This window comes from Mirounga leonina, unplaced genomic scaffold (genome assembly GCF_011800145.1).
Source record: "Mirounga leonina isolate KUSES-001 unplaced genomic scaffold, KU_Mleo_1.0 Mir_153, whole genome shotgun sequence".
Lineage (NCBI taxonomy): Eukaryota > Metazoa > Chordata > Mammalia > Carnivora > Phocidae > Mirounga > Mirounga leonina.
In genome coordinates this window covers 19195757-19208930 of record NW_023270387.1, presented here as the reverse complement: position 1 = coordinate 19208930, position 13174 = coordinate 19195757, and the positions used below count along the sequence as shown (strand labels likewise).

General features: G+C 40.3%; 1 pseudogene; it reads right to left on the bottom strand.

Moving 5' to 3' along the window:
* Positions 1 to 6295: 6295 nt before the first annotated feature.
* Positions 6296 to 7323, bottom strand: LOC118013091 (annotated as a pseudogene).
* Positions 7324 to 13174: the final 5851 nt, after the last annotated feature.

Here is a 13174-nt window from a genome sequence, read left to right as displayed (position 1 = left end):
AAAAAGAAAGAACTCTCAAAACTCAATGGTAAAAACAACAAGAACAATTAAACATTTCTATTAGAAAAAGGGCAAAAGATATGAAGAGACAGGTCACTGAAGAGGACATATACCTGCCAGATAAGCACATGAAAATATGTTCAATACCATCAGGAATGAGGGTAATAAAAATTAAAACCACAATGAGATATTTCACATCCATTAGCATGACCAAAATAAAATCCAGTGGCAATAGGAAATGATGGCACAGATGTGCAGAAGCTGGATCATTCATATATTGCTGGAGGGAATGTAAAACGGTACCACAGCCACTCTGTTAACTAACTAGAATTTAAATAAAAACTTGAAATAAACAAACAAACAAACAAAAACATAGTAGCTAAAATTTTCTCAAAATCAGTGGAAGACAGATTCAAGAGCTGTACCAAATTTAGCATAAATCCAAAGAAATCCATGTCATGGCTCATTATAGTCAAACTTTTGAAAACTAAAAACAAAACAAAATTTTCTATGAAGGTAGAGAGAAGTGACAAATAACCTACAGAGATATAATGATTAAGATGACAGAAGATTCCCCATCTGAAATAGTGAAGAAGAAAGGGGTTTAGGGGCGCCTGGGTGGCTCAGTTGTTAAGCATCTGCCTTTGGCTCAGGTCATGATCCCAGGGTCCTGGGATTGAGCCCTGCATCCAGCTCCCTGCTCCGCAGGAAGCCTGCTTCTCCCTCTCCTACTCCCCCTGCTTGTATTCCCTCTCTCGCTGTCTCTCTGTCAAATAAATAAATAAAATCTTTAAAAAAAAAAAAAAAAAGAAAGAAAAGAAAGGGGTTTCAACGGAAAAGAAAGAACTGCCAATTTTGAATTCTTTTTTTTCAAGTTTTTATTTAAATTCCAGTTAGCATACAGTGTAATATTAGTTTCAGGTGCAGAATTTAGTGATTCAATATGTACATACAACACTCAGTGCTCATCACAACAAGTGCGCTCTTTAATAATCTCCATCATCCATTTCACCCATCCTACTGCCCACCTCCCCTCCAGTAAGCCTCAGTTTGCCCTCTATAGTTGAGAGTCTGTTTCTTCTCTTTTTTTTCCCCACTATGTTCATCTGTTTTGTTTCTTAAATTCCATATATGAGTGATATCATATGGTTTTTGTCTTTCTCTGATTTATTTTGCTTCACATAATACACTCTAACTCCATCCACATCATTAAAAATGGCAAGAGGGTGGGTGGCTCAGTTGGTTAAGCGACTGCCTTTGGCTCAGGTCATGATCCTGGAGGCCCGGGATCGAGTCCCACATCGGGCTCCCTGCTCGGCAGGGAGTCTGCTTCTCCCTCTGACCCTCCCGCCTCTCGTGTGCTCTCTCTCTCTCACTCTCTCAAATAAATGAATAAATAAAATCTTTAAAAATGGCAAGAAGGTTTTTTTTTAAGATTTTATTTATTTATTTGACAGAGAGCGACACAGTGAGAGAGGGAACACAAGCAGGGGGAGTGGGAGAGGGAGAAGCAGGCTTTCCACGGAGCAGGGAGCCCGATGCGGGGCTCGATCCCAGGACCCTGGGATCATGACCTGAGCCGAAGGCAGATGCTTAGCCACTGAGCCACCCAGGCGCCCCACAAATGGCAAGAGTTTTAATGGCTGAGTAATATTTCACTATAAATATATACCACATTTTCTTTACTCATTCATCAGTTGATGGGCATTTGGGCTCTTTCCATAATTTGGCTATTGACAACACTGCTATAAACATCAAGGTGTGTGTATCCCTTTAAATTGGTGTTTTTGTAACCTTTGGGTAAATACCTTATAGTGCAATTGCTGGATCATGGGGTGGTTCTATTTTCAACTTTTTGAGGAACCTACATACTGTTTTCCAGAGTGGCTGCACCAGTTTGCATTCCCACCAACAGTGTAAGAGGGTTCCCCTTTCTCCACATCCTTGCCAACATCTTTTGTATCCTGTGTTGTTAATTTTAGCCATGCTGACAGTTGTAAAGTGATATCTCACTGTAGTTTTAATTTGTATTTCCCTGATGATGCATAATGTTGCACATCTTTTCGTGTGTCTCTTAGCCATCAGTATGTCTTGTTTGGAAAAATGTCAACTCATGTCTTCCGTCGATTTTTAAACTGGATTGTTTTTTTGGGGTGTTGAGTTTTTGGTTTTGTTTTGAGAGAGAGAGAGAAAGAGTGTGTGTGTACACGCGAGCAGGAGGAGGTACAGAGGGAGAGAGAAAATCCCAATCAGGCTCCTCGCCCAGCTCAGAGCCCAAGTCAGGGCTAGATCTAAGGACCCTGAGATTGTGACCTAAGCTGAAATCAAGAGTTGGAATACTTAACTGACTGAACCACCTAGGCATCCCTGGTGTTGAGCTTCATAAGTTCTATAAGTTTTATAAGTTGAGTTTTATAAGAATATCCAATGGAAAAAAGACAGTCTCTTCAACAAATGGTGTTGGGAAAACTGAACAGCAACATGCAAAAGAATGAAACTGGACCACTTTCTAACACCATACACAAAAATAAATTCAAAATGGATGAAAGACCTAAATGTGAGAGGAGAACACAGACAGCAACCTCTTTGACATCGGCCGGAGCAACTTCTTACTAGATGTCTCCTGAGGCAGGGGAAACAAGCAAAAATGAGCTATTGGGACTTCATCAAGATAAAATCTTCTGCACAGTGAAAGAAACAATAAACACAACTGAAAGGCAACCTTTGGAATGGGAGAAGAAATTTGCAAATGACATATCTGATAAAGGGTTAGGATCCAAAATCTATAAAGAATTTCTCAAACTCGGGCGCCTGGGTGGCTCAGTTGGTTAAGCGACTGCCTTCGGCTCAGGTCATGATCCTGGAGTCCCGGGATCGAGTCCCGCATTGGGCTCCCTGCTCTGCGGGGAGCCTGCTTCTCCCTCTGCCTCTGTCTCTCTCTCTCTCTGTCTCTCATGAATAAATAAATAAAATCTTTAAAAAAAAAAAAAAAGAATTTCTCAAACTCAACACTAATTTTGAATTCTATATCCAGCAGCAATATCCTTCAGGAATAAAGGGGAAATAAATACATTTCCAGATGAAGGAAATCTAACATAATCTGTCTTCAACATACTGACCCTTTCAGAATGGCTGAAATAGTATACAGAACATAAAGGAAATGATCACAGGAGGAAGCCTGGAACTCCAGGAAGGAAGAAATACTGACTGTGGAAAAATAGAGATAAATAAAATAGACTTATCTTCATGATTTTTTAAACTATTTTTTGACATTTGAAGCAAAAGTAATTATACCACCTGATATGATACTCAATGTATGTAGAGGAAATACTAAAAACAGTTTTTTAAAATGGAAAAGAGTAAAGGGAAGTAAATAGAAACAAGTTTTCTACACTTTACTCCAAGTCATAAAATGTCAATACCACTAGACTATGTAAGTTACATATGTATATTGTGCTAACTAGAGTAGACAGACGGAAATACTTCAAATCACTAAGTATAAATCAGAATTGAATTCTGAGAAGGTTAAGTAATTGATAGGAAGGCAAGAAAAGGAGAAGCAGAGAAACAGAATATATCAAGAAACAGCGGAAACAAGTAGAAAACAACACAATGGTAGGGTAAGCCCTCAGACATCAAGAGATCAGTAATGGTCTAAATAAATGAAATGGAAAGGCCAATTAAAAAGCAGAGATTTTTGGGGTACCTGGGTGGCTCAGTCGGTTAAGCAGCTGCCTTCAGCTCAGGTCATGATCCCAGGGTCTTGGAATCGAACCCCGCATTAGGCTCCCTGCTCAGTGGGGGCCTGTTTCTCACCACCTCCTGCTCCTTCTCTCTAGCTCTCTCTCTCTCTCTCAAATAAATAAATAAAAATATTTTTAAAAAGCAGAGATTTTCAAGGTTCATTTAAAAACAACCCAAATATGCTACCTACAAGAAACTTGCTTCAAATATAACAGTGTAAATAGGTTGAAAGTAAAAGAATGAAAAATAATAAACCATAAAAACATAATAAGTTGTAAGAGTTGTTTATATTTTCTTAACACAAGTCCATTATCAGATATATATTTCCTTGGTTTATGATTTAACTTTTCATTTTCTTAACTGTGTCTAATGATTTAATATTGAATAGAGCAATAACCAAATCAGAAAAAGTCACAGACATGGAAAGGACAGCATAGGGGATATAGTCAATAATATTGTAACAATATTGCATGGTTGCAGATGGTAACCACATGGTGATTATTGCATCATGCATAGAATTATCAATTCACTATGTCATATACCTAAAACTAATATAAACTGTATGTCACCTACACTTCAATTAGAAAAAAGAAAATAGGCACAATATTTAAGCACATATTTCAAAAAAGATATATAATTGGCTAGTAAATATATGAAAAAATGCTCAGTATTATTCATTAAGGATGTGCAAATTAAAACCAAAATGAGATACTAGCACACCCACCAGAATGGCTATGATTAAGAAGACAGATGTTACCAAGTGATGGCAAAAACTTGGGGGGAAAATTGTCATATATTGTTAGTGGGAATATAACAGTAGTAGAGTCTCTTTTGAAAACAGTTGGGCAGTTTCATAAAAAGTGAAACATAGACTTTTCATTTCGCCCAGCAATTCCACTTCTCATACTTTCACTTAACTCACTCAGAAGCACAAAGGCATTTATCAGTGCCCAGAGATCCACACATCTCCTCTCCTCCACTACTACCTCTGGATCCAGATATCTTTGTTGACTTATCTTGAGTCTGAACTACTTTTCAACAAAGGGTGCTGGAATAATTAGATATCCAAATGCAAAAACTTTTACTCAGATCAACAGCCCACACCATATAGAAAAAATAATTCAAAACAGATCATGAATTTAAATGCCATAATACTTAGAGAAGAAAACATAACAGAGAAATCTTGGAACTCTGGGATAAGCAAAAGATCTCTTACATATGACACCAAAAGCTCAATCCATAATAAAAAAATGAGACGTTAGAATTCATCAAATTAAGATTCTCTGCTCTTTGAGAGACACTATTAAGAGAATGAAAAGACAAGACAGATTAGGAGAAAATATTTAAATCATATGTCTGATATACTTTGCATTCAGAATATATCAAGAAATCCCAAAACTCAAGACTAAGAAAACAAACAACCCTATACGGCCTATGAGAGCACACACATTGTCTGTCTTACTTACCACTATATTTGTTTAACAATGTTTAAAACAGAGCCTGGTGCAGGATAGACCCTCAGTCTCTATTTGTTGATGAAATAACTATATTGTTTGTGCCATTAAACCTCTGAGACAAAAGGGACAGTAAAAATCATAAAGGGAAAATGCTGACTACTAAAAGAATAGAGATTTTTAGGTCTATTTGAGAAAAGGACAAAAATTCTTCTACTAATATAACCTCTCCTATTATCTATATCTCCTGCCCTGAAGTCCCAAGAGGCAAAAGCCAGTGTAGGTTCCTTTTATTCCTGAAGGCTCTAAAAGGTTATCTTAGTTTCTTGTCCTTAAGATCTAGGATCAGAAGTAAATCTCCCTTTACCACACTCCCCTGAGACCAAAGACCACAGGGAGAAGAGCATCTTTCTATTTTTATCTTCGTTGGGGAAACAAAGGAATCTCCCTAAACAAAGTGCCCTACAGCAGTCTAATCGACCTCTCTCATTTCCACCACAGCCTTTCAATAGAGGTTTATTGAATGAATGAATGAATGAATGAATGAATGAATGAATGAATGAATAAATGGCCAAATCTCAAGTCCATCAAAGTCCATATATCCATGACAAAGCTTCACAGGAATTCCAGACATGCCTCAGTCAAAAATCTCACAATTTACCATTTCTGGATTTACCAATATTCAACCTTTTATACTTAAAACTTTATAACTTCTGAAAAGAAGCTAGAGAATGACAAATGAACTCTTTTTCACTTTCTCTGAAAAGATAAAGGACTGATCCTCTTCTTCCTTATATTCTTTTTGTGAAGTGATTTATAAATAATTAACTTCATTTACCCTATTATTTGAATCACTTGCATTTCTTTTTTTTTTTTTTTAAAGATTTTATTTATTTATTTGAGAGTGAGAATGAGAGAGAGAGAGAACATGAGAGGGGGAGGGTCAGAGGGAGAAGCAGACTCCCTGCCGAGCAGGGAGCCCGATGCGGGACTCGATCCCAGGGCTCCAGGATCATGACCTGAGCCGAAGGCAGTCGCTTAACCAACTGAGCCACCCAGGCACCCCGAATCACTTGCATTTCTATTTTGATTTCTTACTGTTCTCTCCATAGCTTCATACACTGCATGCCCTTACTAGGATTTGGCATCTATAACTAACACAGTTTCCATTTAGGAAAACATTCTTTTCTTCAAAGTCTTACTCAGTGCAATTTTAACATCTTTGTTCCTCAGACTGTAGATAAAAGGATTCATCACTGGCCCCACGATGGTATAAAAAACTGTGGATACTTTATCTTGATCCAGAGACCCAGCAGGAGAAGGCTTAAGATACATGAATGCTGATGATCCAAAGGAGAGAGAAACAGCAACTATGTGGGAGCTGCAGGTACTGAAGGCTTTGGACCTGCCCTCTGTAGAACGGATGTGGAAGATGCTGCAGAGGATCAAGGTGTAAGAAATGGAGATGGTGAGACTGGGCACAATTACGTTGACGCCCACCACAGTGAAAACCACCAGCTCGTTGATGTAGGTGCTTCTGCAGGAGAGCCAGAGGAGAGGAGGTATGTCACACATGTAATGATTGATGAAGTTGTCCCCACAGAAGGTGAGTCTCAGCATGCAGCCGGTGTGGGCCATGGCACCCACAAACCCCATTACATACGCTCCTGCCATCAGCATGAGGCAGACCTGATGGGACATGATGGCCTTGTAAAGCAGGGGCTTACAGATGGCCACATACCGGTCATAGGCCATTGATGTCAAAACACAGCACTCATCAATAACAAAGACGGAGAAGAAACAGAGCTGTGTCATGCACTCTGCATAAGAGATGACACAAAGCCCATCAGCAATCTAGGGATTATGACAGACGAGTAGCAGAGATCGATGAAGGAAAGGTTGAAGAGAAAGTAGTACGAAGAGAAAGTAGTACATGGGAGCGTGCAGGTGAGGGTTCAGACCAATCAGAATAATCAAGCCCATGTTCCCCACCACGGTGGCCACATAGATTCCTAAGAAAATGAAGAAGAAAGGCAGCTGGAGTTGTGGCTGTTGTGTTAAACCCAGCAGGATAAACTCAGGTCACTGAAGAGTCATTTCCTGAGGCCATTCTTCCCTAAGGCATATCTGTGAGAACAGGACAAAGGGTTACATTACAATGAGTACCCAGCACTCTCCCCCCAAACCCTCCATATTGAGATTGAGACCCAGAATTAACTCAAACCCACCCTGCTGTGTGCCTTTGTTGTCCCCACTGTATAAAGGCTGAGAGATTGTTCAGAGATGTCTATCAAACACACTAACAGGTAAGGGCCATATGGGTAAGACTGAGTAACCCTGTGACTAATCAGGGCTACATTGTCTCTGCTCCACTTCTGCTTTGAAAGTCCACCAGCCCCACCTAATAATCAATGGCTGCCTCAGCAGAGAGGAGATAACGTCCTCTCGAATCTTCCGCTTCCATTGCTGAGGCTGGGAAGAACAAGAACAGGACAGATAAAATTCAACACTCACCCTTCTGCATTGGGACTTCAATACTGGGCCTTGTGAACCTTTCTCCCTTATTCCCAAGGAGACACATGTGGCTCTGATGAATTTTAGAGGTGAGCAGCCCAGAATGGAGATTCTTCTTCTTTGTTACTGTTTTTGTTTTGACTGAGGGAGCCAGAGCACAGACCTCTGATGAGCGATGACTTACAGATCATGATTTCTGATAGTGGCTTTGCCCAGTGTTTTTCTCCAGACTAGGGGCTAGTAAATAGCATCTGCCAGTGCTAAAAGAGCCTTCTGCTAATATGACCCCAGGGGTTTTCATGAGTTAGGAAATCCTAGGGACCTGATTAAAAACTAGAAGACAGGTTCTCCTAGTGTTTTCCCCAGAGATAAGACTTTGTAGCAAAAAGAAATTACCTACTGTGGATTATAGCCCAAGTTCATTATAGTAACACTGATTTCTTGGCATATACCATTTTACACACCTTTTGGTTTGTTGCCAAATCGGACACATCCCCAAACAGAAAAGCAAATGATCTTTCCTGCATCCACAGCCCCTATTGCTATATGAAATACTATACATTATTTGTTTGTTAATGTGTCTTCCCACAACACATACACATACATTCATACACTCACATACATTTGAATTTAAGTTCTGTTATCTGTTTTCTTCGGCACTATTTCTGCAGCACCTAGAGTAATATGCAGCATATATAGTAGGTACTGAATAAATATTTGTTTAATTAAATGAATGAATGAGAATCCCTTTTTTCCAACTTTCCTAGGCCCTGACTACAACAGAATTCTTGCCGCACAGGCAGAGGCTTACATCCCATCCATGTTTTCTTTGCACACCTGAGTGTGGATGTGAAAAATACCAGTAAAGAATGTGAAGGCCACTGCTGAACTCCTGGTGTCCATGTAGGAGCACTTCAGATCAAAGTTATTGAACTCAGAAAAAATATAATTTTCCTCCTCCCTCGATGTCACATAGAGGTCTGCCAGAGGCTCTCAGAGAGGTCCCCATGTCTCTATGCTTTCAGAGTTTGACATGTTTAGATTTTATATGTATAAGTGAAATCATGCACTATTTGTCTTTTTATGTCTGACTTATTTCACTTAACAGAATGTCCTTCAAGTCCATCTATGTTGTCCCAAATGCAGAATTTCTTTCTTTTTTTAAGGCTGACTAAATCATAAGCATTTTTTTTAGAAGTTAGCTCATTCTAAGATTAATTCTTCTTCTCTAAATTCTAATCAGTAAAGAATATACACAAAGGCCTCTAGTCAGATAAGATAAATGAATCAGCTGTAGCAATGGTCAAGGGGACCATTATCTGTAGAAAGCAGAATTCTCTAGCAAATATTAGATGGGAAAAATACACCTTAATCTTAAAGCCAAATCAGGCTTCCCACGTATTCCCTCTTACTTGATCCGCTGTAAACAAAAGGAAAATTGTGGACATTCCCCACAAGCAGAAAAGGAATTCCATGTACCAATCTATTTACCCTGCAGGAGTAAGGGTGGGGAGATAGTGCCCGCAAAGAGTCATTTTTCTATTAATAAATGAATCGGTCCAAAGAAAAGGATGGAGCTGCCTTCTTGCTTTTGAAGCACGATAGCTCCACCTACTGGTAAAGGGATGGCCCAAAGAATTTTAGCCGGACTCCAGATTACTATTTCTTTCTCTTCACTTACAAAATCAGGTTAAGGGGGGATTATCCAAGATTTCCAGAATGTGGAGAAGAAAAGAAGTCCCTTCCTCCATGGAAATGTAAGAGAAAGAATAAATACTTGGGGGGGGGCGGAGCAAGATGGCGGAGGAGTGGGAGACCTGGATTTCGTCTCCTCTCGGGAATTCAGCTGGATAGGGATCAAACCATTCTGAACACCTACAAACTCAACAGGAGATCGAAGAAAGGAATAGCAACAACTCTCTGAACAGAAAAGCGACCACTTTCTGGAAGGTAGGATGTGCAGAGAAGTGAATCCGAGGCGATATTCGGGAGGATAGACGGCGGGGGAGGGGCCTCCCTCGGCCGCTTCTGGCAAGTGATAGAACCACGGAGCACAAAATCGGAACTTTTAAAAGTCTGCTCCGCCGAGGGACGTCACTCTGGTGGCTAAGCGGGGGGTGGAACCCTCCGGGACAGTGTGGTCTCAGGACCCTCGGGGTTGCAGAAAGACCGGGGGTGCCTGAGTGCGGCAGAGCTCCCAGGTATCGGAGCAGGGAAGCCGGCTGCAGAGGCGGAGCCCAGGCGCGGGCTCTCAGCTCGGGGTGGCCCTAAACCGTGATCCGCGGCACAGTCGGGCCCCTGCTCCTCCAGCAGGGACCGGACAAGCGGCAGATCCGGGGAGACTCACCTTCCTCCCCCGGGAGGAGCCGCGCGGGAGTGCACCGCAGGGATCTGCTGGGTTTGGAGACTCCACCCGGGGTCGGGAGCCAGAGACAGAAACGCGCGGTCACAGGCCGGGTGAGCACGGAGTGCGGCCGGAGAGCGGGGAGCCGGGAGTGACTGACGGCTTTTCTCTGGGGGTTCACTGAGGAATGGGGCCCCGAGTTCTCAGCTCCTCCGGGGCGAAGATTGGGGGGCCGCCATTTTCACCCTCAGCCTCCAAAGCCGAGCGGAAAGCTTGCAGGGAACAAAAGCTCCTGAGAGCAAACCTGAGCAGATTACTTAGTCCAGACCAGGCAAGGGCAGGGCAATTCCGCCTCCGGCAGAGACATTTGGAAACCACGGCAACAGGCCCCTCCCCAGAAGGTCAGCAAGAACAGCCAGCCAAGACCAAGTTTACCGATCAATGAGAACGGCAGAACTCCAGCGCTAGGGGGATACTGCACATAGAATTCATGGCTTTTTTACCATGATTCTTTAGTCTTTCAAAGTTAATTTTTTTTTAACTGTCTTTTTTTCTTTTTTTTTCTTTTTGAATTTTTCTTTTTCCCTTTTTCAACCAACATCTTATCAATCCCTTTTAAAAAAAAAAAACATTTTTATTTTTCATTTTTAGAGTCATATTCTATCCCTTCATAGTAGTTACCCGTATTTTTGGCTTATATATATATATACGTTGTTCTCTCTTTAAAATTTTGAGATAGTTTCTTCTAACAGGTTAAAATATACCCTAAATCTCTAGTATATGGTGTTTTCTATTCCCCTGCCTGACCACATCCTCTCCCTTTTTTTTTCTTTTTTCTTTTTTTAAATCCTCTTCTTTCTTTTTTCAAACAACTTCTTATCAATTCCTTTTATAAGATCTTTTATAATTTCCATCTTTAGGGTCATATTCCATCCCTTCGTCATATCAACCCTTATTTTTGTACATATATAAGTTTTTCTTTCTTTAAAATTTTGGGAGGCACTTTCTTCTAAAAGACCAAAATACACCCCAAATCTAGTGTGTGGCACTGATCTATATACCAGCCTGATCATATTTGATCACATTCTGGTTTTTTTGGTTGTTTTGTTTTGTTTGTGTTTGTTTTTATCTTTATCTTTTTCTTTCTCTTTTTTTTCTTTCTCTTTTTTCTCTCTTTCCCTTTCTTTTCCCACTGCTTCAGGTCTTTTCTGATTTGTTTAGAGTATATTTTCTGGGGATGTTGTTACTCTGCTAGCATTTTGTTCTCTCACTAATCTATTCTCCTCTGGACAAAATGACAAGACAGAAAAAATCACCTCAACAAAAAGAACAAGAGGTAGTACCGACTGCCAGGGACCTACTCAATACGGACATTAGTACGATGTCAGATCTAGAGTTCAGAATCATCACTTTAAAGATACTAGCTGGGCTTGAAAAAAATATGGAAGTTATTAGAGAAACCCTTTCTGGAGAAGTAAAAGAACTAAAATCCAACCAAGTAGAAATCAAAAAGGCTATTAATGAGGTGCAATAAAAAATGGGGGTGCTAAGTGCTAGAATAAATGAGGCAGAAGAGAGAATCAGTAATATAGAAGATGAAATGATGGAAAATAAAGAAGCTGAGAAAAAGAGAGATAAACAACTACTGGATCACGAGGGCAGAATTCGAGAGATAAGCGATACCATAAGATGAAACAACATTAGAATAATTGGGATCCCAGAAGAAGAAGAAAGAGAGAGAGGGGCAGAAGGTATATTGGAGCAAATTATAGCAGAGAACTTCCCTAATTTGGGGAAAGAAACAGGCATGAAAATCCAGGAAGCACAGAGAACCCCTCTCAAAATCAATAAAAATAGGTCAACACCCCGACATCTAATAGTAAAACTTACGAGTCTCAGAGACAAAGAGAAAATCCTGAAAGCAGCTCGGGAGAAGAGATATGTAACCTACAATGGTAGAAACATTAGATTGGCAACAGACCTATCCACAGAGACCTGGCAGGCCAGAAAGGACTGGCAGGATATATTCAGAGCACTAAATGAGAAAAATATGCAGCCAAGAATACTATATCCAGCTAGGCAGTCGTTGAAAATTGAAGGAGAGATAAAAAGCTTCCAGGACAAACAAAAACTAAAGGAATTTGCAAACACGAAACCAGCCCTACAGGAAATCTTGAAAGGGGTCCTCTAAGCAAAGAGAGAGCCTAAAAGCAACATAGACCAGAAAGGAACACAGACAATATACGGTAACAGTCACCTTACAGGCAATACAATGGCACTAAATTCCTATCTTTCAATAGTTATCCTGAATGTAAATGGGCTAAATGGCCCAATCAAAAGACACAGGCTATCAGACTGGATTAAAAAACAAGACCCATCGATATGCTGTCTGCAAGAGACTCATTTTAGACCCAAAGACACCCCCAGATTGAAAGTGAGGGGGTGGAAAACCATTTACCATGCTAATGGACACGAAAAGAAAGCTGGGGTGGCAATCCTTATATCAGACAAATTAGATTTTAAACCAAAGACTGTAATAAGAGATGAGGAAGGACATTATATCCTACTTAAAGGATCTATCCAACAAGAAGATCTAACAATTGTAAATATCTATGCCCCTAACATGGTAGCAACCAATTATATAAGGCAATTAATAACAAAAGCAAAGAAACACATCGACAACAATACAATAATAGTGGGGGACTTTAACACCCCCCTCACTGAAATGGACAGATCGTCTAAGCAAAAGATCAACAAGGAAATAAAGACTTTAAATGACACACTGGACCAAATGGACTTCACAGACATATTCAAAACATTCCACCCCAAAGCAACAGAATACACATTCTTCTCTAGTGCCCATGGAACAGTCTCCAGAATAGATCACATCCTAGGTCATAAATCAGGTCTCAACCGGTACCAAAAGATTGGGATCATTCCCTGCCTATTTTCAGACCACAGTGCTTTGAAACTAGAACTCAATCACAAGAGGAAAGTCGGAAAGAACTCCAATACATGGAGGCTAAAGAGCATCCTACTAAAGAATGAATGGGTCAACCAGGAAATTAAAGAAGAATTAAAAAAATTCATGGAAACCAATGAAAATGAAAACACAACT